The following is a 27,011-nucleotide window of genomic DNA, read 5'->3' on the forward strand; positions in this document are numbered from 1 at the left end:
CCAGAACACAGAGGGGGAATAGCAAGGACAAATGCTATGAGGAATATGTGTGCTTGGTATGTTCAAGGGACTAGCAAGGAGACAGGCCAATGTGGTAAACCAGGGCAACTGTATAAATGAGATCCCAGAGGTTGGTGGGCATCTGTAGTCTGTTGTGCGGAGTTTTGCAGATGTATTTGACCCACCTCCTCCTTTGAGAAAAAAAATCATTCAGTCCTGTCCTCCTTAAAATCTGCCATATTAGGGGCCGAAATGATAGTACAGAGGTATGCATGTGGATGACCCAGGTTTGATCCCCAGCACCCTATATGGTCCCCCTAACCCCACCAGGAGTGATTCCTGAGAGCAGAGCCAGGAGTAAGTAACTCATGAGCACTACTGGGTGTGGCCCCCAAACAAAATAGAAATCTATCATCTTTTTAAGTGAAAATATAGGAGTGCCCCCCTCACAGTTGCAGGATACTTTTACTCTCCCATTGTTCCAGCCTCCCCTTTCCCATCTCCCCCCATTCATATCACTCACGTTGGGGCACTGTAGAGCATTTGTTTCCTAATCTTATCTACCGGTTAGAATCACCTGGCAGATCTCTTAAAAAGTGTGGGAGACCCCGGTTTGATTCTGGCTCTACATGGTTCCCACCACCCTTGCCTCCTAGCACTGCTGGAGTCCCTCCTGCCCCCGCCCCCCAACACGGCACTTCTGAGTGTGACTTTACCCGATCTCCTCTGCCCACTCCCCCCAAATGTTACTGCCTGGTGGGCTGGAGAGAGAGCACAGCAGGTAAGGTTAAGGTTACTTGCTTAGCACGACTGACTTGACTTCAATCCCCAGTATCCCATATGGTCCCCTGAGCCAGCCAGGAGTCACCCCTGAGTGCTCAGCTAGGAGTAAGCCCTGAGCATAGCTGAATGTGGCTCACAGACAAATAAACAAACAAACATACATATGGTAATGCCGCGGCTACACTTCTTAAATAACAGTACTTCTTGTTTAGTAGGTGGGATTTAGTGAAAGTGTATGGAAGTAGATAATTTGAGAAGAAAATTGGCCAAAGAATCATTTAATTATAGATAAATGTGGCATTTTCGGGAGAGGAACGTGTTGAATGACTCCCAGGTTTCTGGTTCAAGCAGTCGGATGGGTAGAGGAGCCACTGCTGAGATAGGAATTGGAGTGGTAGGTGTGGGCTTTGGAGGGAAGATCAGAAATCAGGAGTTGTTTTAGACATGTTAAATCTGGGCTATGAATGAGACTAAATATAAATGTTACGTAGGCAGATATGTGAGTGGAGATCGAAGTAATCCTGGAACTTGAAGTAATACATTTGTCATCTTATTGATTTTAAAAGTATAAAAATGACATCACGTAGGACAAATCTGATGGGGAAAGAACTGGAGGTGTGGAAACGGGCCTGTTTCTGTAATTGGAACAGAAACTGATGCTAGCTTGAGTTAGGATAGTGGCACTGGGATTAGAAAACAAATGCGCGGTTGGAGATTTGCGCACCTATGGAGCCTGTCTGTAGTAGGAGTAGACTGTAGGCAAACAGTGCAGGCTGGGGGCTGATGAGAGTGCTGCAGTAGGGTGCTTGCGTTGCACCTGACTGACCCTGTTCAGTTCTGTATGGCCCCCCAAGCCCTGCCAGGAGTGATCCCTGAACGCCAAGCCAGGAATAAGTCCTAAACACCACAAGGTGTGGCCCAACCCCTCACCCCCTCAAAAAAGAAAAAAAGGAAAAAAAGAGGAAATAAAGGGTATTTTAGAGATACTGAGTCTGGATGAATTAACCATCTGTTAAGAGACCAGTCAGGAGGAAATAACTTGGGGGAAGAGAAAGATACCGTTTGGCTTTGCATGTATTGACATTTAGGAGAGGTTGCTTAGCAGGCTTAAATTTATTGCACTGGGTTTTGGAAGAGCATCTGATGTTTGAAACATAACCTCAGTTTCTTTTATATAAACTTAGTTCACCACACAAGCAGCAAAATTCATGAAATCAGCAGCATGTGGTCTCTATTCTGACATGGTAGGCTCTCTTTGATAGGGTTCCTGCCTGTCTCTTGTGCTTTTCTTTGTGGTTCTCAAACTGCACTGGCTTGCTTTTTTGTCTCTCAGATAAGTTCTTCCTGGGGACTTTTGCACTTTTCATTTTCTCATCTTAATTTGTTCCTTCCTTAATTTGTCCCTGGTAGAAGGAATAGAATGTTTAGTGAGAGAATTTCAGAAGTTGATATATGGAAAGTAGAGGACATTCCAAATGATCTTCAGTAAGGTCTGAGAGTGTGATTGTATTTTCTGTTTCTGTTTTTATTTTTGGGCTACACCCAGCGGTGCTCAGGGCATACTTCTGCCTCTGCACTCAGGGATCACTCCTAGCAGGTCTGGGGGTAGACACACAATTTGGGGTGCTGGAGATCAAACCCTGGTCAGTCACAGGTAAGGCAAGCAAGCTCCCTGCCTGACGTACTATTGCTCCTGTACCATGATTGTCCATCTTGTGTGAAAGGCTATGGGAATCATTAAAATTGAAATTCTGTCAATCATAGTACCCTGTTGGTCTTAGTGGTAGTAAGATCTTGTGAGCAGAGACACAATCAGTGGTGGTTCCCCTTCGGCTTTGGTGGCTTGATAATGGAATGGTAGTGGTGGTGACTTGACTCTGTTTTCAATATTAAGTTGACTTGGCACACTGCCATCCTCTCACTAAGTTTCGGAAACATCTGCATGGGTGAGAAACTTCTGCAGAAAGTGATTGGCAAATTATTTCAGAAACTTTTTTTTCTTTGGCCATGGGCCACACCCTTGGTACTCAGGGCTTACTCCTTCTGCACTCCGGTATCACTCCTGGTGGGGATCGGGGGGCTCTATAGGGTGCCTATGATTGGACATGGTAGGCTCTCTCCTACCACTCTGGTGGACTGCATGAAAGGCAAGTACCCTGCCCACTGTACAATCTCTAGCACCTGGAAATTTCTGTCTTGAAGAATCAATAGGGAAGTTAATTCCATATTGATCTTGATACATTCTTAGGAATTATTATTCTATTTATGAATTAGTATGTCACTTTTTTTGGTTTTGTTTCTTAATTTTTGCTTGGGCTAATCTTGGTTCTGCTCAGGAGTGAGACCTGATTTTGTTTTGTTTTGTTCTGTTTTTCTGGCATACTTGGCATTGCTAGAGTACTACTGGTGGGGCCTCAGGGAACCAAGGGTATTGGGAATTGAACTCAGGGCCTCATACATGCTGCCCCTGAGCCATATCCCCAGCTGTACATAACTCTTAGTGGTAGTAAAATAACACATGTGAGTAATATTCTGAATACCCAAATCCTTAAAAAAGAATTTTGTGGGGGGTAGAGAGAGATCAGCAAGATGGACATGTGCTTTGTAGGTAGGGTTCCAGGGGGCTCGAGAGAGAGAGCTTAGCGGGATATACACGTGATTTGTATGTAGGATCCCTAGCACCACATGTTCTCCCGGCTTGTCATGGAAGTCCCTGAACACCACTGGCTATGACATCCCCCAAAAATAATTGTGTGTAATTTCAGATTCTGCAGTGTTATTTTTTTTTCTTAATAAAAAGACTTACTTTTTCTGATTGCAAAATAATGGAGAAAAAAGGAATAAAAACATAAAAATTTTATGCCACTAACAATGTTGTTTGGTAGGTGGCCACACCTGGCATGCTCAGGGGTTACTTCTGGCTCTGTACTTAGGAATTATCCATGGCAGTGCTTGGGAGACCATATGGGATACTGGGGTTCAAACCCGGGCTATGTGCAAGGCAAGTACCCTACCTGCTGTGCCGTCTATCCAGACCCCAATTTGTCTTGCTTTTTTTTGTTTTGTTTTGTTTTGTTTTTTTTGGGTGGCCACACCCAGCGATGCACAAGAGTTACTCCTGGCTTTGCACTCAGAAATTACTCCTGGCGGTGCTTGGGGAACCATATGGGATGCTGGGAATCGAACCCGAGTCGACTGCGTGCAAGGCAAATGCCCTACCCGCTGTACTATTGATCCAGCCCGGGACCCCAATTTGTCTTATTTTTTTAGGCAAATGAATTACTCTTTACTCCAGTTCTTGCTTAGAAATTATACTGTATTAGCATTCATATACATAGATCTTTATGTACTGATCATATTGATTGCTTAAAATGGATTCCTGAAGTAGAAGTGGAATTGCTTTTTTAAATGGTATGCAGTATCCTAATTTTCCTAATTATTCTTTAAATATTTTCATAATCTAAAAATAAACTATTAAAGGACATTTTAATAATGGAAAAATACCAACTTTCTTCTTCTGTTATATTTTCCTTTTCCCTCCTGATAAATTCTCTGGTTTTATTAAATACTTACTAGACTTATTAAAAAAAATTGGTAGGTAGGACAGAACAGTTTCAGTTTTGTGCATACTATTTTAACTACTAGGTAAGGGATTCTAAATAACATTTGATATGCCGGGAAAGTGAGAGTGAGTATAACAGGAATTCAGAGTAAACTAGGGTGATTAGGAAATGCTTGAAGAAACTTGATTTGAGTACTGAAGGGTAGTATTCAAATAGGAGGTAGAACCATTCCTGTTTTTGAAATGGCATGAAACAAGCTTCAGGAAGACACATGCTTTTGTGTAAGACAGAGGATCGACTGGAATCTAGTTCCAGGCTAACTAGATTAGAGAGGAAGCGGCGTATTGTAGACAGTGGGAAGGTTTGGACGGAAGTTATGTCCCAGAAAACTGATTTTTTTTTTTAAGTACATCCAAGTTGTACAGTAAGGAATTTTAAGGTAAAGCAGATACATAGATGTGGCCCAGTTTAAGCAAACATTAAAGTTTCTTTTTAAAATTTAATTTTTATAAAGTTGTTCACAATATTTGATAACATTTAATATTAGAACACCAATCCCACCACCATTATACCTTCCCACGATCATATCTCTAATGTTTCCATCCTGAACCCCAAACCCTGCCCTCAAAGCTGACACGAAATTATTTATTTTATATTGCTTGTTATGAATAATCTGCTGAAAATGATCCAAAAAAGGTTTCTTAGACGAAAGCGTGTGAAGATCGTTGTATTTCATCCAGGATCCATTAAGCCCTTTTATAATTAAAGTCTCTTTTAGGGGCTGGAGTGATAGCACAGCGGGTAGGGCGTTTGCCTTGCACGCGGCCAACCCGGGTTCGAATCCCAGCATCCCATATGGTCCCCTGAGCACTGCCAGGGGTAATTCCTGAGTGCAGAGCCAGGAGTAACCCCTGTGCATCGCCAGGTGTGACCCAAAAAGCAAAAAAAAAAAAAAAAAAAAAAAGTCTCTTTTAGTAAGAAATACAGAAGGTTCTTTATATATGTAAGGAGTAGGATAAGTGCTTGCCTTGCATGCAGCCAATCCAGTTTCAATCCCTATACCCTATATGGTCCCCTGAGCACCACCAGAGTGTCCCTGAGCATAGAGCCCTGAGCACTGCCGGGTGTGACCCAATCTCTCCTGCATCCCCTGACCTCCACCACCAAAAAAAAAAAAAAAAAAAAAGACCCCACAAAATTGGGGAAAAAAAAACACACCAAAAAGGGTTTCGAGTTTCGACAAGATAATTGCTGAAATCTCTTCTGGCACTGAGATTGTTATATAACCTTCAAGACTAAACGATTTTCTGAAATCAGCCCGCACTTAGGCTACTTCTAGCTTCTGAGGCACCATAATACACCCGACATCTGTGAAAGCAAACTGCCCTCAATCTGATGATGCTCTCATATCTCATAGCTTTCCAGGTCTGGATTGGGTCACCTTTGAAAACTCAGTTGTTCTCATCTTTTAGTTCTAAATAATGTTTAAAGATTTGCAGTTGGAAGAAAAAAAAAAGGTTCGCAGTTGAAACAATTTTTAAATTAAAAAGGGGGAATGCCCTGCCACAGAGGTGGGGTGGGGTGGGGGGGATGGGGTGGGAGGGATACTGGGAACATTGGTGGAGGGGACTGGGCACTGGTGGAGGGATATAAACAAAATGCAAACATGAAAGTTCACAAGTTTGTAACTGTAACTCATGGTGATTCACTAATAAAAAAAATAATCTAAAAGTTTGCTAACAGGTAAAAGAATTAGAACATTTGGCATATGTATCCAATGAACTATTTCTGAGTCTTTAAAAAGAATACTTTGAGAAAAAATGAAATATTAATACATGCAACATGTATTTAAAAAAAAGTGGTTTTTTTTTTTCTTTTTTGCCTTCAGAGCAGTATGTGTAGGAGGATCCATAGAATCCAGTGATATTCTGCCATCGGACTTGCAGTTCAGTGTGGCCCAAGGATGTGATGTTGCTCAGGCTCTGCGGTGCCAGGGATCCCCCAGGTGTGCTCTCAGTGATGCTTTAGGGACCATGAGGGGGATTGGACTGGGACTGGCCGTATGCAGGCCTTGACTCTGTTCTCTTTGGCCTCAGTTGAAAAAATGTTATGGCTTAGATTGAGCCTCAAAAAGATGGTGAATTTGGAAGGAATTATTATTTAAATTTAAAAAATTACAGTGCTAGGTAATATGGTGATAGTAGTGTTAACTATGGTTTTGGGTTTTTTTGGTTTTTGTTTTTTGGGTCACACCCAGCAATGCTCAGGGGTTATTCCTGACTCTGCACTCAGGAATTACTCCTGGCAGTGCTCGGGGAACAAGTTGGGATGCTGGGAATTGAACCCTTGTTGACCACGTGCAAGGTTGATGCCCTCCCCACTGTACTGTCACTCGGCCCTACAGTGGGCCTACATCAAAATACGTATACAAAGTTATTGCAGCTAAACTGCCAGAAAGCGCCGGAGACAGTTCACTTTTGATCTCACGCCAGTTCTAGTCCGCCTCTTCTTCCTTCCATCTTGTCCTTCTGCTGCTAGATAACCTCAGTTTTAGGATTGAAGGCCAAGGATTCGTCATCATCAGTGCTGTTTCCTTGTATTGTTTATAAGCCACACCGAGTGAGATCATCTAGTACTTTTTCTTTTCCGACTTATTTTGCTTAACACGATGCATTCTAGTTCTACCCAAGTTACAGCAAACTGCGAGATTTCTTCTTAGAACTTCATAATATTCCATTGTGTACGTATACCACAACATTTTTTATCCATTCATATGTCGTGGACATAGATATACATATCTGTATATTTTTGAGTTAATGTTTCTGTGTTCTTGGGGTAGAAGCCAAGAAGTGGAATCACTGAACCATGAAAGTTCTGGGTTTTCTTTTTCCTTTGAAAAATCTCCAAACTACTTTTCTTAGAGGTTATACCAGATGACATTCCCACCAGCAAAGAATGAGGGTTCCATTCTCGCCACATTCCTGCTAATACTGGTTGTTTCTAGTCTTCTTTTTTTTTTTTTCTTTTTGGGTCACACCCAGCGATGCTCAGGGGTTACTCCTGGCTTTGCACTCAAGAACCACTCCTGGCGGTGCTTGGGGGACCATATGGGATGCCGGGGATCGAACCCGGGTCGGCCGCGTGCAAGGCAAACGCCCTACCTGCTGTGCTATCGCTCCGGCCCCTGTTTCTAGTCTTCTTGATATATGCCATTCTCATTTGTGTGAGATGACATCGTACTGTTCGTTGACTTGCATTTCCCTGGTAGTGATCATGAACACTTTTTTTTTTTTCTTTTTGGATCACACCCAGCAATGCACAGGGGTTACTCCTGGCTCTGCACTCAAGAATTACCCTTGGCAGTGCTCAGGGGACCATATGGGATGCTGGGATTTGAACCCGGGTTTGCCGCGTGCAAGGCAAACGCCCTATCCGCTGTGCTATCGCTCCAGCCCCATGAACACTTTTTCATATGCCTACTGGCCATCCCTATGTTTTCTTCAGAGAAGTGTCTGTTCATTGCCTGGGAGGAATTATTATATAATCATAGTCACTTTTCATCTATCTGCATGTATATTATCTATAGGAATTTCTCTTATCTGCAGGCTGTTATATTTGAATTTACTCCTGTGACGCCTTTAATGAATGGCCAGGTTATTTATTTATATATATATAATACATACGTATATTATTAGCTCAGCCTAGATACTCTTGGTTTTAAATTTATAGTTCATAATATATTCCCCCAAATAAAAATACAAAGTTTTGGGTTTTTTTTTTTTTTTTAAATAGGGGCTATCCCCATTAAGGAGTTTTGGGGATAGCCCCAGAAATGCTCAGCCTGGCAGTGTGGGTCTGACTGTGGGGTGCTGTTTGGTGCTTAGTCTGATGGTGCAGTGTCTGGCGGGGTGTATGGAGGCATGTGGTGACTGAAGACTGAAGAAAGTCTTTCATGAGCTAGGCACGTGCTCTATTGAGCCCTGGCCCTGGCCTGAGGACTTCTTTTTACTATCTGATCTTAGTTGTTTATATACTTTCAAGTTTTGAGACCTGATTGATATATTTTTTTTAAATCTTTTTTTTTTCTTTTTTGGGTAATACCTGGCGATGCACAGGGGTTACTCCTGGCTCTGCACTCAGGAATTACTCCTGGCGGTGCTCAGGGGACCATATGGGATGCTGGGAATCGAACCCGGGTCGGCCGCGTGCAAGGCAAACGCCCTACCCGCTGTGCTATCGCTCCAGCCCCCCTGATTGATATTTTTAAACTTGGAAACTTCTCTTTCAATTTTTTTTTTTTGCTTTTTTTGTGGTCCACATCCAGCAGTGCTCAGGAGCTACTTACTGGCTTTGTGCTCAGGGATCGTGCCTGGTGGTACTTTGTGGGGACCATATGTGGTGCCGGGGATTCAGCTAGGGTCTGGCGTGCATGGCAAGTGCCTTAACCCCTGTATTATGTCTCCCTACCCCAAAACTTTCTCTTTTAAGTACACAATCATGTCAAAAACTAGTAAGTTGCTTTTAAGTGTCTCTTTCCTCCTATCCCATTCTTTTCAATAAATTTGCTGTCTTTGATCAAAATGTTGCCTTTTAGAGAGAACTAAGGTAAAGTATTATACCCCATTCTTTGGACACCCTTTCTGAAAAGGGCCTGATGGATTCTTCAGGATTCAGGATCCATTCCTCAGTTTTTCAGTTAAACATGTCAGTTCCCCAAAATTGAATAATCTGGGAAAAAAGTGGCAAATCAAACCCAGAAGAGACTGACATGCTATTTTATTTAACGTACATTGAAGAGAAGTCTTTCATGATAGAAAACTGCCTGTTCATACCCTTCCTAATATCAGGGTATTATTAAAAACCAAAACAAAACAGAAATTAATGCTTACTGAGTACATATGTGTCAGGAAACATTTTAAACATTTTACCTGTATTTAACTCCTAGAATCTTTGCAGTAACATTGCATGAGGCTGGGTTTTTGGAGAAAGATATTTTTGTTGGCTTGTTCTTCAAGCCTGTGTTCTCCCTTTAATGTGTGTCTTGCTTCCTTGTCTCTGCTTCTTTGCTTGCTCGTTTCTGTTCTGGAGAAGTCTGTGTTCTCTCTTGAACACGTACTTCTTCCTTTCTCTTGCCTCACATCTTTCTAAATAGGTTTCAACAAAAACAGTCTTACTTTACACACACTAAAAGATATTTTTGTTATATTTTGGTTCTAGTTTTGAGTGTTGGGCCACACCCAGTGGAGCTTAGGGGCTACTGCCATCTCCACTTCAGGGTCATTCTTTGCCTGTTGGTGTTTAGGGGACCACATGTCGTTCCAGGGATTGAACATGGGTCTTCTGCACGCAAAGCCTGTGTCTAGACCATTGAACTGTATCTCATATCCCCAAGGAGGACATTTCTCTGTCTGTATTTTATAGGTGAGGAATCTGAGATAGGTTTTGTTAGTAACTTGTCTGAGACCATAAACTTATTTTATTGTTCCTAGAAAAAAAGAATATTTGGTAGTCATGGCACCTAAGAAAAAGGGAAGTTAAAATGCTGAGGCGGTTTTATCTGAATTATGCTATACTCCTTTTTTCCAAATATTTATTAAGCATCTACTATCTGCAGAGTACTGCCTCAACACCAGGTTTACCAAGGTGACTTTAGCACGGTTCTTCTGGGGATTTTCAGTCCAGTAGGAAAGGCAAATAATTATAATAGCAGGTGGCCTACACAGAGCAAGGAGGAGGAAGCATTTAATTCTACTTGCAGAGATTAGATGTTTACATTGATAAAGGAAATATATTCTGGGTATAGGAACATGCAAAAATGCCATGGCAAAAGAAAAAAATAACCCAGCTTATTTCGCAGGAATGAAACAAAAGTATTGTAGTTAAGGAAAAACTAAAGTATAATTTTATTTTATTTTTTACATATGGTGCTCTCTCTCTCTCTCTCTCTCTCTCTCTCTCTCTCTCTCCCTCCCTCTCTCTCTCTCTCTCTCTCTCTCTCTCTCTCCCTCTCCCTCTCCCTCTCCCTCTCCCTCTCCCTCTCCCTCTCCCTCTCCCTCTCCCTCTCCCTCTCCCTCTCCCTCTCCCTCTCCCTCTCCCTCTCCCTCTCCCTCTCCCTCTCCCTCTCCCTCTCCCTCTCCCTCTCCCTCTCCCTCTCCCTCTCCCTCTCCCTCTCCCTCTCCCTCTCCCTCTCCCTCTCCCTCCCTCACCTGTTATCAGCAGAGGTGCCAGGAACCCTTAGTACCAGCCACCCTGGCAGTAATGATTTCTGAGGTGAAATTGACAAAATATAAGAATTGACTAAATTGGGTAAAGAAAAAAGTTGGGAAGAGATGGAAGTTAAGGTTCTTTAGGCTTTTATTTTTAGTTTGAGCTCCTGTATGAATGGCAGGACACTGCTATGACAATCGGGTTTTGAAGGAAAATGGCTTCCATTATAGACTTGCTGATGTTAAGGTAACAATCTGGTAGCAGCAGGTGGGTTTGCTTGCAGAGAAATAGGCATGCGTGAATGGTGACTCAGCTGTAGAAATTGATGAAATGTGGGCAGTTGTTAGTGGTCTGGAGTGGCCAAAAGGCAGAAGCAAAGGTAGGAAGGGGCTTATATTCTATTTTCAGTAAATCCTTAAGATTTTAGGTACTGTTTTGTCAGCTTTTGGCATGCGCTTTCTTTTGACTTGCTTTGAGAGTTCTATTAATGGTTGTCCTCAAATTTATACAAAAATTATTTTGTATTTCGACAGTCACAGAAGTATGTAAAGTACATTTTAATTTATATAAAAATTGTAAAAAGCCCCCCAAAACCCAGGTTCTATGTTTGCTCTTTTCTTCTGTCCTTTTTACATAATCTGGTTAGACTTTTATAATGTGAATGCTTCATGTTGACGCATTTCTCTAAACTTTCTCACCAGTTCTTTGATTAAGCTCAGAAGTAAGGAAGTGGGTAAATTTAAATGTATTTATCCGATGGTTCTCTCCACCTGCAGACAGACAGACTAGAAAGGGCGTAAGGGTTCTTACAGTTGGGTGATGAGTGGAGGATGAAATCTAAGGCCTCGCCCATACCAGGCAGGTCCTCTACTACGGAGCCTCATGCCCAGCCCTGGACCTCATTTCTTGGTAATTAGTTACACAGCAGTAGGGAAATCAGGCTATCCACTTCCTCCCAGGAACTGGCCTTGATTATTTTGTCTTTACAGGGTATTTTTTCATTAGAAATGCATATCATGAAAAAAAAAATCCTACTTTAAATAATTATTTGCAGTACATGGTCTGATTTGATACGCTTTTTTGGCAATCTGAGAAGTAACCAGTAAATCTTTGGTTGCTGTCTACAGCCAATCATGAGCCATTATTTTCTTTTATGTCATAGTAGCTTGCCACTTGACATAGCAACCCAACTGACATTGCTTTAGTTTATTCTCGACAGTATATGAAGGCTTAGTGTTTAATCGTCCGTCTTTGGACTTTATTTTTGGATTAGTTTCAAGTGTCATTTATTTTTCTCTTCTTGATCCATTGCTACTTCATACCATTTTCAAAACCAAGAAACAGATTTTTGTGTCGTGGACATAGTACATTACATTGAAAGATTCAATTTTATTTCTGTCTGCGGCATGCTTCTTTGATTATGTGATTCAGTATTTTTCTTTGGTTTGTAATTTTATTTGAAGTCCTTAACTTAAAATTTATATTTGCTAATCCGTGGTATTCAGTTTGGTAGATGATGGATTGGCTGAACTGTGTGAAATAGAATTTGCCAGAATTCTAGAAGGCTAGTTTTCCTCTGGCTGCAGCCAGTCTTAAAGGTCTTACCCAATTTATATGCGTTCAGGTAAGTGTTTATTAGTGGCAGAACTGGGCATCTCCCACATGGTGTTTCTGGTGGGGGATGAAGGGAACTGTTGGGGGCACACCAGGGCTACACTTCTGCAGTACTTAGGAGGTTGTGCAGTGCCCCGGGTCAGACTCAGGGTCTCCACATGACGTTTTGATAGTCTGACAGGACCCTAGCCATAGTAACCCTTATATTTCACTTTGTGGCTCACTTTCCTGTTGATACCAGTATTGGGAACTATCTTCTCTGAGCCCAGTATCTGAATTTGGGCTCCACTGACTATGTGCTGTAGTCAGGGAATGGGCTGAGAAGTCTTTGATTCTGAAAGCAATACTTTTGTTCCTTAGTGTAGGACTTGGTGTGCTCCATGATTAGTATTCTGGATAGGTTGGTCTTGGTTCTGAGGGCTTCTGTTAGTGCTTATATTGTGAGACTTTATACCAGTTTTTTTTTTTTTGGTGTGTGTTTTGGGGGTATCCCCAATGATAGGAGAAATTTAGGATCATTTTTTTTAAAAGATTTAGTGTTGGATGTGGTTGGTTTACTTGGATGAGAAGAGGAAGGAATGAGTCGGGAATAATCTCATAGTGGATAGTCCTAAACTGTACTTTGCGGTTTTCTTATAAAATAAGAGAATGCTTCAATCAGAAGTAAACAGACTGCATTAGCTATATTGTGTTTCCCTGATTCTAAAGTTGAATTTTTTTCATATTTCAATATAAGATCAACGTTTTGTTTTTTTCCTCCCAAGGTGACAGCCTGCTATAACTGGAGATGTAATGAATACTTATAATAACAAAGTATAGGAAAGTAACATGTAAAACTTTAGTGTTTGTTTGGTTTTTAGGAGCTTGTACTCCTCCAGCACACACTCGCACTCACATTCTGACACCCACTCAGTTGCCTAGTGTTCGCAGGTTGCTCTGCAAAATACTTTTAAAATTTAAGATGGTAATACTGAAAGTGGGTGATTAACTTAGTTAGCAATTACTTATTGGGTATGTACTTCATACTAGACATACTAATTTAAAACAATGTGTATTTTAAAAATATGTTTAGGTGCCTACTGTGTGCTTTGTCAACACTTTATCACCTCAGTCATGCACTATCACGTCTAAATTTGGGGTAACAACCAAATTAATAATAATTTGCCAGTGGCAAAGATAAGGAATTAAGTTGACCTCACTGTGCTAATAACCTTCTCTAGGTGAAAGTGACCAGATACCTGTGGAGAAATTTAGCTTTACATGCCATTAAACCCACGCCCTGGAGTCAGAGATAAGTACTGGAGGCGTGGCATATACCCTAAAGGGCAACACAGTGTACCACCACCACATATGGACCCCTGAGCACAGAGCCGGGAACAGCCTTTGAGCACTGCTGGCCAGCCCAAACCTCCATCCCAGTCAATCCACATCCTGATAGAAGACAATTGGGTCTCTCTAGGATTCCTTGACGAGGCAATACAATTTGGTCACTTCCTCTTCCTCCTCTCCGCTTCATTTTATTTTCTGCCAGTATTGTTTTATAAACACCTTAAGGAAACAGCAACACTTGAATCTTGTAAACGAACAACACCGGAAAAACCCACATAATATGTTTGTCATATTTTTGGCTGGAGTTTGACTATTTAATTCATAAACATTTCTGGCCCTTTTGGTCTACACTTCAGCTTTAAAGACATAAAGACAGCTGTATGTCTCTGTCTCTGGCCATGCTGGATAGTAATGTTTCAAGAGGTAGATGCTCAAAGGTGTGGGGAATTGGGCAATCATCCAAGGGGTTTATTGATATATTCTTTGTAGGGCAATTTAGTAATAATCTCTTAAACAATGTACAAGCTCTGGGACTTGCTGGCACTTTCATTGGTTCAGATGTGAAACTTTGAAAACAAAGCTGAAATACACATCAGGGTACAGTAAAATTCTTTGCAACTGTTAGAATAAGGTATGTAAGTACTTGCAGAGTATGTAGATAGATAATGTGTCTGTAGTATTTGCTGGAATACTTTTGTGTGTGTGGGTGTGTGTATTTTGTTTCTGCAGGTACAAAAGAAAACAGTGGTTGTCTCTAGGTTTTAGAAGTCGGTATATTTAGCTTTGTTTTTAAACACATAGATGAAAAAGCCAGAGAATGACACAGGGGTGCGGGGCATATGTGTCAGATCCTAGGTTGATCCAGCAGCCCAGCACTGCCAAGGATAACCATGGAGACCTCAAATGCTGTTGGGTGTGGCCCTGCTCACTCCCAAGCACTCTGGTGTGGCGTGTGGTTCTCACTACCAGAGGCCTGAGCAATACCATATCCCTGGGCCCTGCACTGACCCATCCTGCCTCTTTGGTTGAGTTACCTCTCAGAGTGGACACAGGTCTCTTGAGCACTGCTTCAAAGGCCCCCCCAAGCAACCACCACAACAGAAACCGTATGTATGAAGAGAAGCAGATGTAATTTTATTTGCCATTATTATTATTATTATTTTTGGTTAGTTTGTTTGGGGCCATTCCTGGCAGTGATCAGGGCTTGCTCCTGGCTGTGTGCTCAGGGATCATCCCTGGCAGGCTTGGAGGACCGTATGGCATGCCAGGGATTGACCTGGGTTGGCCATATGCAAGGCAAGTGCCCTACCTGCTCTCCTACCACTCTGGCTCGAGAAGCAGATAGATATTTTAACAATATTTCCAGAAGCATAGCATTTTAGCATCTCGTGAATCATAGACAGTGATGCTCAATTTAAAGCTGGGAATCTCACTTTTAGGACTTTATCTACAGAGTCTGTACTAGAATTCAGCTCCTGGGGGAAGCAAACACTTTAGAATATTGTGACTTACTCTATTCTTCTTCCGTGGTTTATTTAACTGGTGTCCATTTCTCATTGTGAAGAATTGATTTTGGAAGACCCAATAAAATGTTGACCTTTGTAAGACAGTTCTTAAAGTAATGACTTCTGATAGTAAAGATAAAGTGGTAGTATTAACTCCTCACATTTGTAACTTTGGAGACCCAGTTACTTAAAAGTTAATTTATTGGAACCAATTTATTGAGGTGTTGTTCAAGTGGTAGAATATATGCCTTATATGTGTGAGATTCAGTTCTGTCCCTGGCATCTCTTGGCCCTCTGAGTAATGCTGGGTGTAGCCCCTAGAGAAAAAGTGGATTTACATAATGATTTTTTAAACATTTGAAGTGAATTTATATTTAGAATTGAAAACTTCCATTTTTGGTATGAATACCTGACTTCTAGATTTTTACTTTTGTTTTTGTGTCACACCCAGCAGTGTTCAGGGCTTACTCCTGACTTTGTGTTCAGGAATCACTTTCGGTATTGCTTGGGGGCCATATGGGTTGCCAGGATTTGAGCCTGGGTTGGTTATGTGTAAGGCAAGCGCCTTACTGACTGTATTATCTCTCTGGCCCCTATTCTAGAGTTTTTAGATTGATTTTATTGTTTATAGTATCCAGGAGGTGAATAGATGGAAAAACTAACTTTGTGACTTCTAAATGACATGCTGTTTAAAGGCAAAAATCTACTGATAGTTGGTATATATTCACGGTGAAGCTTTCAGTTTTGAAAATAGGAACATTTTTAAAAGGTTTGATGGGGGGTTGAAAGATGTTTGGGCCACACCTGGTGATTCTCAGGGATTACTCTTGGCTCTGCACTCAGGAATTTCTCCTGGTGGTGCTCAGGGGACCATATGAGATGCCAGGGATCAAACCAGGGTTAGCCACGTGCAAGGCAAGTACCCTACTCACTGTTCTTTTGCTCGGGTCCATTGAAAATAGGAACATTTTTAAAGTATAGGTTGAGTTCTTTTTTGCCTCCTCAAATATAGAAACATTTTTCCTTTGTTCAAACCAAAGAAATTGGTGCGGTAAGGCTAATAGCTCAACGTAGGATTGGATATCCACATTGTAATCAATGAAATGTCTTCGTGGTTGATGACATCAGTTCTAAGCAAAAGAAAAATTTATTAATATTAAGATCAGTTGTTGGATTTAAGATAAAAAGCTATAATTGCTTGTGACTACTACACATGTAAGTAGGAAAAACAGGCAAAATTTAGAATTTCCGAATGCTCTCAAGATGGGCAGTCTGTTTGATAATTGAGTATGCTGATAAGGTGAATCTTTGCTTTAAGGGAAAGTGCTTTCAGGAAATAGCATAAAGGATCCTTTTCACATCTCCAGGATCAGAGTCAAATCCTGCCTGTGCAGTTTTAATCAGTAAAGGTTTGGTTGAATTGAAAGGGAGAAAAGGTTATAGAGGGCCAAGAACAAATAGATTTGCAAATTTATCTCTGTAACCCCGCATCCTTGGGGAGGTATCCAGTTTGTATAGCCACTTAATTCTGTTGTGAATGCAGCCTCAGTAATGGAATTGGGTAGTTTGACAGTTGACTTAATATGAACAGTCAAATTAGGTCAGACTGGAAGGCTGGATTGGGGGAGCTCTGTGCGGCATGTTTTTTCTTTTGTTTCCCATATTCTTTCTAATAGTGGAGAGAATTTGGTTGGTCTACGTGATTGCTCTATTTATACTCTTAATAATGAGTAGCTACACAGTTTTTTGCTTTGTTTTTATGTTCTGTATCATTACTCAATTCGCCATCCATAATTATGGTGTTTTGTTTGTTTGTTCTTGGCCACAACCCTGATACTCCAGTGTTACTCCTGGCACTGTATACAGGAATCACTTCTGGCAGTGCTCGGAGAACCATAGAGGATGCCTGGCATTGAACCTCGGTCAGCCGTGTGCAAAGCAAGCACTCTTACCTGTTCTACTATCTCTCTTGCCATAATTACTGTTTTTCACATGCACTTTGTTTACCTATATTGAACTTTTTGAACCTAAGATTTGCTTTTTCCAATATAACTACAGGGAGATGGTGTAGTAGCCTGGAATTTGTAACTCTGTTCCTGGATTCCTAAATGTATTGAAATATATGGCATTGGAGGGGCAGTAGGCCACTTAGTGAAGGGATGGGGTCAGTTTCCTGGTTTGCAAAACAAAATCATTTGGTTTTATCCAGCCTTTTATATGTCCAGATTTTTTTTTTTTAAATAATTCCTCTATCCAACTGTTTCTGAAGACTTCTGTGTGCCAGACAGGATGCTCCGGCCACAGGTCTTTTGCCCTCAAGAGTATTCAGGTAAATAACAAGAATTCCCTTTATTGAAATGGTTTCAAACTTTTACTTCTGAAGAATTAAGTAATCTTTGACAGGTTTCCTTGATCTCTGCTCACTCTACAAGGCATTTGTTAAAATGACTGCTGTTATTTACATTGCCACCTTAAAAAATGATACGTATCTTTATTTTTCTAAAATAAAATTGGTTTATTTTTATAAACCAGTCTTTTGTCTCAGAACACAGAACCTAGCTACCTGGTTCATGATGAGTTGTTTTTTCTAATTGACAGGAAAGAAACCGTAGTATAAAGTATTTAGAAAATGTAGTGGTTTCTTTAAGACATTAAAGAAAGTAGAGTGTAAAGATTTTATGTTTTAACTAAGAGGGAGGGAACACACAAGAGTGCTAATGTGGGAGCATCTCTCTCAGGGAGATACCTCAGTGCTTGGACACATGTCTTGTAAGCAGAGACCTTACGAGTGGCGTCGTGTGTTTCCACTAGAACCACTGGATGTGGCCCTGGTGGTCCTCAGCCCTGCCCCAGGCCCACACAGCGCCACATTGTTGGGCCCATTTGCAGGAGTGTCTTCCAGGTCCCTGAACACTGCTTGAGAGTGTCCTCCCGAAAGAGAAATCTAAACATATAGTGAGGAAAAATTTCAGAGGTTAAGTATAGCTTTTTGTTGTTGTTGTTGTTGTTTTCTGGGCCATCCTGTGGTGCTTAGGGCTTACTCCATGCTCTGATCTCAAGAAGCTCTCCTGGCAGACTTGAGGGACCATATGGGGTGCTGGGCATGAAACACAGCTCTGACATGTGCAAGGCAAGTGCCCTACCCATTGTACTATTGCTCCAGCCCCCAAGTACAGCTTTGTTTAAAAATTATAAATAAAAGAGAAAGTTTAATAGTTTTTTTTTGTTGTTTTTTTGGGGGGGGGCTGGAGAGATAGCACAGCGGGTAGGGCGTTTGCCTTGCACTCGGCCGACCCGGGTTCAAATCCCAGCGTCCCATATGGTCCCCTGAGCACGGCCAGGGGTAGTTCCTGAGTGCAGAGCCAGGAGTGACCCCTGTGCATGGCCAGGTGTGACCCAAAAAGAAAAAAAAATAGTTTTTTTTGGAACTCAAAAAAGCAGAACGATAAGGCTATCTTGAACTGGGTATCATCTCAGCGGGATCCCCGTTTGGGTTCTGCTGTTCCACTTAACTGGACCAGAATGTCAACATTATAAGTGCACATAGAAAGGCGTGGGGTGAGGCTGGTAGTTTTGCTGTTGTTTCCCTTTGTTGCTGCTGCTGTGTGATGACAGGCGTTGCTCCTGCTCAGCTTCTGTTCCCCTGGCTTGCACACTGTAGTTGCAGTGCTGCACCCATGCTCCCACACTCGTGACGTGTGCCACGTAGTGGTGGTAGTGTTTGCTGGTCGTGCTGTGGTGCCCTCTCACATGCTCACTGGGAGTGGAACACCCTAATCATCATCCTCTCGAATGTGGGGCTTTACCAGAGGTTGCACATTTTGTTGAGGTGCCCAGGATCGCAAGGCCACCAGAACCATGTGTAGGGCAGTACTGAGAATCAAACTAAGGGCTTCACGCAGGGGCTTTTACCACTGAGTCATCCTCTGGGCCCCAGGGGCTGAGCCTTCTGACCTGGTTAGAGAAGGCGTTTTCGGAGATCGAAACAAATACAGGAAGCAAGCAATGTGAAAATTTAGAAGGGTCTTTAAAGCTAGGGAGGAGAGTACAAAGGCCTGAGACTAAACAGTCCCGGCTTATTTATAGAAAGGAGGCCAGTGTGTTTGGAGTGAAGTGATCTGGGAGAAAGGTAAGTGATGAGTTCGGTATAACGAACCAACTCTTAATAGGAATCTATAAAGTCAGGTAAAAAGATTGAATTTTATTTTTTGTGATTAAATGGAAGTGACATGATATGACTTTTTTTTTTTTTTTTAAGTTCATTGTGACTGCTATGTGAAGACTAGATTGTGCTGGAGAGAAATCTGGGCAATCAATTAGAAACCAGTTAACTTCGGGTCAGGTGAGAAAATTGTTCAGAAATGGATAAAATTAGACTGAAATGAGTGTGAGGAGTATGTTAGGAAGCAGGACAACTGACAAGACTTACTGATGGATTAGATATGGAAAGATAGGGGGCTGGGGCGATAGCACAGCGGGTAGGGCATTTGCCTTGCACGCGGTTGAATTGGGTTCGATTCCCAGCATCCCATACGGTCCCCTGAGCACCGCCAGGAGTAATTCCTGAGTGCAGAGTGAGGAGTCACCCCTGAGCATCGCCGGGTGTGACCCGAAAAGGAAAAAAAAAAAGATGTGAGAAGATAGAGGCTAGACTGAACTGGGTAGAAGGTAATGCCATTTCATATTTTAGTTACATTAGACATCTCAAATGAATGTAATTGAGGAATTACAGAAATTGTTCTTTCCAAGTCTGTAAGTTTGTGGCGCAGAGATGGATATCTCTAGAGGGAAAGAGACACTTAGAAATTCAGACTAGGAATTTATTCTGGCATGTTAGGACAGTTGACATCTTATTTTTAAAATTTAATAATGGTTAGTTACTAAAGCATGGACAGTCATTCTAAAAGTGTTAGGACATACAAGTTATTCCCAGGGTACATTTCTGAAAATAGTCATGGGCCTATCAGTAATTTTCCCCAGGTCTTCATAAGGTTGCTCAGAATTCATTGTAACAAAGGAACATACTTTCAGCAGTTGCCACTTAACACTGAAATAGAAATTGAAAGTTAGGGTATGTAAATGTTTTTTTCTACTGGATATTTTTCAGTTCCTGCATGTCAAATTTAAAACCATACCCAGTGTAAGAAACACCGACACATAGTAACAGGAATGATGAAGCAGTCACTCAGGAATTGCAAACCACCATGTTGGCCCTGTACAAAGTTGTTGTTTAACCTCTGAGCTGCTTTTTCCTTATTTGTGAAGAACTCTTGCCTTGCATATTTTGCTGAGCTGTTACAAACCCCAAATAAGATTATGAATGTCAATGTACTCTGAAGTCTGTGAAGCCTCAACTGCTGCTCGTGGGGGAATAGTTATATATCTTTCTAGCATTTAACACAGAAAGGATTTCGGAAGGCCCCCCCCCCTTTTTTTCCTTTGGTGAAATAAGATAGCTTTTTTAAAAAAAAAACTTGCTTAAAAAGATGTGAGAGGATAAAAAGCAAGAAGTACATGTTCTAGAGAGAACATGGGCTTCTCCAGAGTGGAAATAAGTAAACACAGAAACAGACAAGCAAGTGAATATGTGTTCAAGGGAAAACTTGCCTTGCACACAGCCAACCTAGGTTCAATCCCTGGCATCCCATATGGGTCCCTGGGCCTATCAGGAGTGATTCCTGAGCACAGAGCCGGGAGTAACCCCTGAGCACTGCCAGGTATGGCAACAAAACAAAACAAAAAGGTGGGGTCGGAGAACAGAGGGTTGAGGGGCAAGTCTTGGAAGCCCTTTTAAAGAAGACCAGGAAGGTGAGGCTGGGAGCACATAGCTGAATCTTTTCCGCGAATCTCAAAAAGTCACAGTTTGCACCAGGTTATAGAATTCAGCTACACAAACCAATGCATTCTTAGAGTGACTTGTAAAACAGCACACCAGATAATTTAAGATTATGATGTATTACATTTTGTAATGTTTTTGATTTAATACTTTAAATGCTGTTAACCATCTGGGATGATGAAATACGCAAGTTTGGTTTTGCTGTCTTAGGTAGTAATTGGAGCTTCATTTCTAGCCAAAATGAAAGTCTGTGAAATGTAGTTGTGTTGTTTTTTTTTTTTAAACGTTTTTCCCATTATGTAGATGGCAGGCTCACGTGGGATTTTGTTTGGTTCCCTTGGTAGTATCCCCTCCATAAGAAATGAAAATGATTGGGGCTGGAGAGATAGTGTAGCGGGTAGAATATTTCCCTTACAGGTGGCCAGCCCAGGTTTGATCCCCAGCGCCCCCTATGGTCCCCTGTGCACCACCAAGTGTGATTCCTGAGTCCAGAGCCTGGAGGAATCCTTGGTCATCTCCAGCTGTGGCACCTCCCCGCCCCCCAACAACCAAAAAACCAAGAGCAATGGAAGGAAGAAAAGTTGGGACAGAAAAAGTACAGGAAGAGGGGGGACAAACATTAGAAAGATGTGGAAAGTCCTGAGTATTTTTAAAAGTTGTTTTCTTTTTTGTGTGTGGGGGGACACCCTTTTTTTTTTTTTTTTGAGTGTTCGGGTACTGAGCTCAGGGATCACTCCTGGCGGGCTTGTGAGCCGATCCAGGTGCCGGGATCAAGGCAAGCCGAGCACCCTCCCCCCATTGTTTGATGGGGTTAGCTGTTTTTCTCTTGTCAGGTTTGCAGTGTCATTTATTTTTTCTGGAATCTTGAATCAGTTATACTTTATTCATTATGGTGAAGTTGAGAATAATGCTTCTGTTTCATTTTCTACCTCTCCAACCAGATCCTTATTCAGAGCTTTTGAGCACACAGAGTTGAAGTGTCACAAATGAAAACTGTTACTCCTCTCTGATAATACACCTGCTTATTGCAAGTGTTTGAGTAGGACTTCTTTCTTAAACTAGTTTGAATATAAACTTCATATATGAAGATACAGCGCATCTTGTTTTATTGCTCTTTGATTTATTGTACTTCGCAGATATTGCATTCTTCCCCCATAGGTTTGTGACAACCCTGCCTTGAGCAAGTCTGTTAGTGTCATTTTTCTTTGTTGTAATCAAAGCAAAGGATAATCTTAGTTGATAAAGTAGCCACAGGGTTTGAGAGGATTGACTTCAATTTTGAAAGTTCTACTGTGGGCAAAATGCTGTCAACCACCTTGTATGTTACAGAGACGTCTCTTGTGAAAGGGAAAGTCAAACCAGTGTGGCAAACTTAATGTTTAAATCTTCTGTTCTTGGGGGCTGGAGAGATAGCACAGCGGGTAGGGTGTTTGCCTTGCATGCGGCCGACCCGGGTTCTAATCCCAGCATCCCATATGGTCCCCTGAGCACGGCCAGGGGTAATTCCTGAGTGCAGAGCCAGGAGTAACCCCTGTGCATCGCCAGGTGTGACCCAAAAAGCAAAAAAAAAAAAAAAAAATCTTCTGTTCTTGCTGGTTCGCACCATCGGGGCGCACATTGCTTGGGAGCTGCTCCTGGTGGTGCTCAGGGAGCCAGGATGCTGGGGTTTGAACAGGACCACCTGCATGCAAAGCATGTGCCCTGACCCTTTGAGCTATCTCCTTGGCCCATCATTATTTTCTTAATTTAAGAAATTGTTGAGCTACTTTACTTGTCAGCAACTATCACCCTGATCAGTCAACTTTCAGTATTCTGAAGCAAGACACCCCACCAGCAAAATGATTCTGACTTGCTAAAGCTGAGTTGAGTATTAGCAGTTTTTGGCAAGAGGATTTAAAAATTGAGGTTATTAAGGTTAGGGTAATATTTATTTATTGGGGTGATGAGGGGGCAGTAGGACACACCTGGCTGGGCTCTAACCAAGGTTTGAACTCAGGTTGGCCACTAGCAAGGCAAGCACCTTGCCTGCTGTATATACATTTGATTTTTAAGATAAAATGCTACTGCACACGTAGACTACAATATATGGCAAACATAACTTTTATATCCACATGGATGCCAGTTACTTTATTGAAATGATTCACTTTATGCAGTGATCTAGAACCAAAGCTACATATCTTGGGAGTTAGGCCTCTGTATTCTTGATATATTTGCCTCATGAACATATCAGCTATCTTTAAGAGAGTGAAAAGAATTTATGTGCTAGGTTTTGTGTTTTTTTTTTTTTTTTTAAAGCAAGCAAGGGCATAAAGAGATAGTACAGGGGTTAAGACAGTTGTATGTGACCAACCCAATTCCAATTTCTGTAACCTACACGGTCCTCAGCACAGAGCTGGGAGGAGCCACCACAAAGTACCACTGGGTTTGCTCCCTACCCCCCCCTAATATATTTTTTTCTTTTAGTTGAATCACGGTGAGAACAGTTACAAAGCTTTCCAGTCTAAGTCTTGGTCATACACTGATCAAACACCCATCCCCTCACCAGTGCACACCCTCCATCACCAAGAACCCCAGTATGCCCCCCTCCCACCCCTTCCCCCACCCATGTGGCAGATGATTTCCACCTTACTCTCTCTGTTTTGATCACATTCAATATTTCGACAAGAGATCTGTCATTATTATTTGGAATTTTCCCCAGCATTCAGACCTGCCCAAAAGGCATCATTAGATAATTTGTTCTCTATTGCTGATATGAAGAGCATTTTGGATTTCTGATATTTTAGTAATAAGTCTGGAGGGATTTCTGCCAAAAGCCTCTGGGTTACGAGATTGGTTTGTGTGCCTCTGGGATCATGGCCGTTCAGGAGCCAGGAGCCATTCGTGGGTGGCAATTTGGGGCCTCCTTGGGGTGGGGAGAGGGACTGGTTCCCCCCCATCCTGTGAGGCCCCTTGTGTCACTGCCGTCTCATACGTGGCTGTCTGATAGACTCTGAAAAGGTGGCAGCCACCGCACCGCAGAGGAGAAAAGGCGGAAGGGACAAACACCTTTCCCCACCCGGATGGCACGGCACCGTAGTTTAATGCTCAGTCCAGACACATTTCTGCCAGAAGCCGCTGGTTTCCGAGGATGGTCTGTGCGCCTCTTGGATCATGGCCATCTAGGAGCCAGGAGCCGTTTGTGGGCAGCAACTCAGGGCTTCATCAGGGTAGGGGGAGGCCAAATATTTTTTTTTTAAATAAGAAAAGCAGTTGAGGGCTGGGGAGATAGGTCAGAGGTAAGGGCACGTAAGGGGTCCTGAGTTTGATGAGCATGGCCCCCCTGAACGACCCCTTTGAGAAATGCCAGTTGTGGCTTTGATGTCAGTCCCAAGCGCTGCTCCTCATTGCTGGGCCTGGCATTGAGCTGTCCAGCCCGGTGGGCTGAGTATCTCTGGGACTGGCCCCAAGACCTCCAGAGCATTACTTGGGCCTCAGCATAGAAATCTCACCTTAGTGCTTTCTCTAAGATTTCTCATGTTTCAGAATATGACTCAGGTCGCAAATATGTAGTTAAAAAGTTACCTTTGTGGGCCGGTGTGATGGTGCACATGGCTGACCTAGATTTGATTCGCAGCATCCTGTATGGCCCTTCAGGCACCACCAGGAGTGATCCCTGTAGTAAGGCCTGAGCACTGTCAGGTGTAGCCCGCAAACAAATAAAAATTATCATTGTATCGAGGCTTATTTAACTTCTTTAACTTGGGTAAAATATAAGCTCTGTGTGTGCTCAAAAGTATATCTCCTTACTCATATGGCAGTTTTGTTATTATCCTTTTTTTTTTTTTTTTTTTTGCCATATAGTCATTTTGGTTTTGGACCACATCCTGCAGTACCCAGGGCTTACTCCTGCTCAGTACTGTGCTCAGAAGACAATATATATTACTGGGGTTCTTACTGCAAATCCAGGTTGGCCTTCTGTGAGGCAAATCCTTACCCTACCATTCATCTCCTGAATTATTTTTCTAATATTTTGAATGGAGTTTATGACCTGCTCTGTAGCACCTCAACCCTACATTTTATGCGGTAGAACTGCACTTTTCAATTGGTTGCCCCCCTGTGGGCCCAGGGGTATTCCAAGGGGTCCCCAGGTGAAAATAATGTGTGAATGGGGATGGGGAGGAAGAACAGTAGAAGACTAGGCGACCAGCAGGTAAGATGGGGGTACCACAGGAAGGAGACAAGGTGGGAAGGAGGTCACAGGAAAGAAAATGGTTTGGAACCATTTTTGTAGAGAACACTCTCTCTCTCTCTCTCTCTCTCTCTCTCTCTCTCTCTCTCTCTCTCTCTCTCTCTCTCTCTCCTGTCTCTAGTCTCTGTCTCTGTGTGTGTCTCTTTCCCTCTCATCCCCCATCTTGTTTTCTCTCTCTCTCTCTTTCTTTCTTTGCCACACCCAACAGTGCTCAGGGTTTACCTGGCTCAGCACTCAGGGCTCACTCCTGGCAGGCTAGGAGGACTGTATGTGGTGCTGGGGATTGAACCCATGTTGGCCGTGTACATGGCATATACCCTACCCACTGTACTATCTAACCCCATGTTATAGAGAAATGTTTCTATAGTTATTTTGCAATAAAATTTTTCATATTAATCTCGTAGTAGTTTAATTTCCCTCCATTCTGCTATGAAAGTTTTTAGTTTTGGGCTGGGAAGATAGAACAAGAGTTAGAGCACCTGTGTGCCCAATCCCAGACACCATACGGCCTCGCAAGCACCAGGGAGGGATCCAGTATATTATTGCATCTGCCTTTATGTATTTTTTTTTTAAATCAAGTAATTCCTACTTATGCCAGTCTATTTCTACTAGCAATATAAGGGGAGTTTTTTGTCTCTTGAGCCAAGCATTGTCATCTGTACAACATGTAATGTACACTTGTTAGGGGAAAATATTAGTTTGTGTCAACATTTCTTTTTTTCTTTTTTTTAAGTGAATCTCTGTGAGGTACAGTTACATACTTAACAAACTTTCATGCTTGTGTTTCAGTCATATAATGATCAAGTACCCAATCCCTTCACCAGTGCACATTTTCCACCACCAATGATCCCGGTATCCCTTCCCCCACCCCCTCCTCATCCCCCCCTCCCCACCCCACCTCTGTGGCAGGGCATTCCCATTTGTTCTCTAACTTTTTGGGTGTTATAGTTTGCAATAGAGGCATTGAGTGGCCATTGTGTTCAATCTATAGTCTACATTACACACACATCTCCCAACCCAAACGGGTCCTCCGAACACCCTTTACTAGGTGGTCCCTTCTCTATCTGAGCTGCCTTTTCCCCTAGCATTTGAGGCCGGCTTCCAAGCTATGGAGTAAACTTTCTGGTCCTTATCTCTACTATTCTTGGGTGTTAGTCTCCCATTATTACTTTATATTCCACAGATGAGTACAGTCTTTTCTATCCCTCTCTTTCTGACTCATTTCACTTAACATGATATTTATCATGTTGATCCACTTATATGCAAATTTCATTATTTCATCTTTTCTAACAGCTGTATAGTATTCCATTGTGTAGATGTACTAGAGTTTCTTTAACCAGTTATCTGTTTTTGGGCACTTGGGTTTTTTCCAGATTTTGGCTGTTGTGAACAGTGCAGCAATGAACATACAAGTGCAGATGTCATTTCTACTACACTCTTGCCTCTCCAGGATATATTCCCAGAAGTGGTATTGCTGGGTCAATTGGGAGCTCAATTTCTGATTTTTTGAGAATCGTCTATACTGTTTTCCAAATGGGCTGAACCAGTCGGCATTCCCACCAGCAGTGAAGGAGAGTCCCTTTCTCCCCACATCTACGCCAACATCGGTTGTGTCAGCTATTTCTAAGTAGTAAGAGCATAACCTGATGCTTGTTAATAAACTTGACAAAGAAGGGAAGCATCATGGTTTTTTTGTTTGTTTGTTTGTTTAGTTTTATTTTGGGATTTCTGCTACTTTGACTGTGCCCAGGGCTTACTCCTAGTTCTGCACTCAGGGGTCAGTCCTGGAGAGAGAGAGAGAGAGAGAGATGAATTTGAGTTATTTTGTCCTTCCATGTGCCTTACAATGTCAGGATGCAGCAACACAACTGCTAGGAATCTGTCTTCTTACATTCCAGATACAGCATAGGAGAAGACTTTGTGTATTACAGAAAAAACAAAAAGTA

At 42.1% G+C, this 27,011-nt stretch overlaps 1 protein-coding gene across 3 annotated transcripts in view; it reads left to right on the top strand.

The window, feature by feature from the left end:
• Positions 1 to 27,011, top strand: part of SPOP (speckle type BTB/POZ protein) — an 82,546-nt gene that overhangs the window by 13,327 nt on the left and 42,208 nt on the right. Inside the window, exon 2 of one of the 3 annotated variants that reach the window (XM_055131017.1) lies at positions 19,260 to 19,343. The exons of the other annotated variants lie outside the window; for them this stretch is intronic. The gene's annotated coding sequence lies outside the window, so the exon portion shown is untranslated. The remainder of the gene's footprint in view (positions 1 to 19,259; positions 19,344 to 27,011) is intronic. 3 annotated transcript variants of the gene reach the window in all.

The sequence above is a fragment of the Sorex araneus genome, chromosome 3 (assembly GCF_027595985.1).
Source record: "Sorex araneus isolate mSorAra2 chromosome 3, mSorAra2.pri, whole genome shotgun sequence".
Taxonomy (NCBI): Eukaryota; Metazoa; Chordata; class Mammalia; order Eulipotyphla; family Soricidae; genus Sorex; species Sorex araneus.